Source organism: Penaeus monodon, chromosome 31 (assembly GCF_015228065.2).
Source record: "Penaeus monodon isolate SGIC_2016 chromosome 31, NSTDA_Pmon_1, whole genome shotgun sequence".
In the NCBI taxonomy this organism is placed as follows: domain Eukaryota; kingdom Metazoa; phylum Arthropoda; class Malacostraca; order Decapoda; family Penaeidae; genus Penaeus; species Penaeus monodon.
In genome coordinates this window covers 82,043-82,649 of record NC_051416.1, presented here as the reverse complement: position 1 = coordinate 82,649, position 607 = coordinate 82,043, and the positions used below count along the sequence as shown (strand labels likewise).

The 607-nt window shown below is 33.8% G+C and overlaps 1 pseudogene; it reads left to right on the top strand.

Moving 5' to 3' along the window:
• The window catches only part of LOC119592803, a 6,575-nt pseudogene that overhangs the window by 1,915 nt on the left and 4,053 nt on the right, over positions 1-607 (top strand).

The following is a 607-nucleotide window of genomic DNA, read 5'->3' as shown; positions in this document are numbered from 1 at the left end:
TTCACTATGACAGAAAATCACATTCCATTCATTCTATCTCTCTTTTTGTTTTAAAACTTGCCAGAAATTTTTAAAGAATTTTGTCTTTTACAGGTATCCTTGCAAGTGTTCTTGGAATCTTGCTTGTGGTTTTACAGGAAGAAATTGTTGATGGTGATGTCGGAGCCATAGTTGGTGTGTCTATTGCATCTGTTTTTGGTGATTGTCAATGTTTTTGTTATTGCAAGGCAGCCAGAATCCAAGAAAAAGCTGACTTTTAAGGTATGACTTCAAAAAAGAAAGGAAAATCTGTATCATAACATCTTTGTTTCTATATTTTGGTATGTGAATTTAGTCCTATTTGGTTGTTTCTGTACTATTAAGTTGATTATAAGATTAATTAGTATGTATGTATCTTTTTTCAGGTGCCCTTAGTACCATGGATTCCAGCCCTCAGTGCCTTCATTAACTTGTATTTGATGTTTAACCTTGTCCACCAGCCACGTGGATTCGGGTTTTCAGTGTGGATGGCAATAGGGTAAGCAAAAATGTTTTTTTTCTTGTTTTATAGGCTTCTCTATAACATCATTAGCATTACTATTAAATTTGATAATCTGGTTTTGCAAGC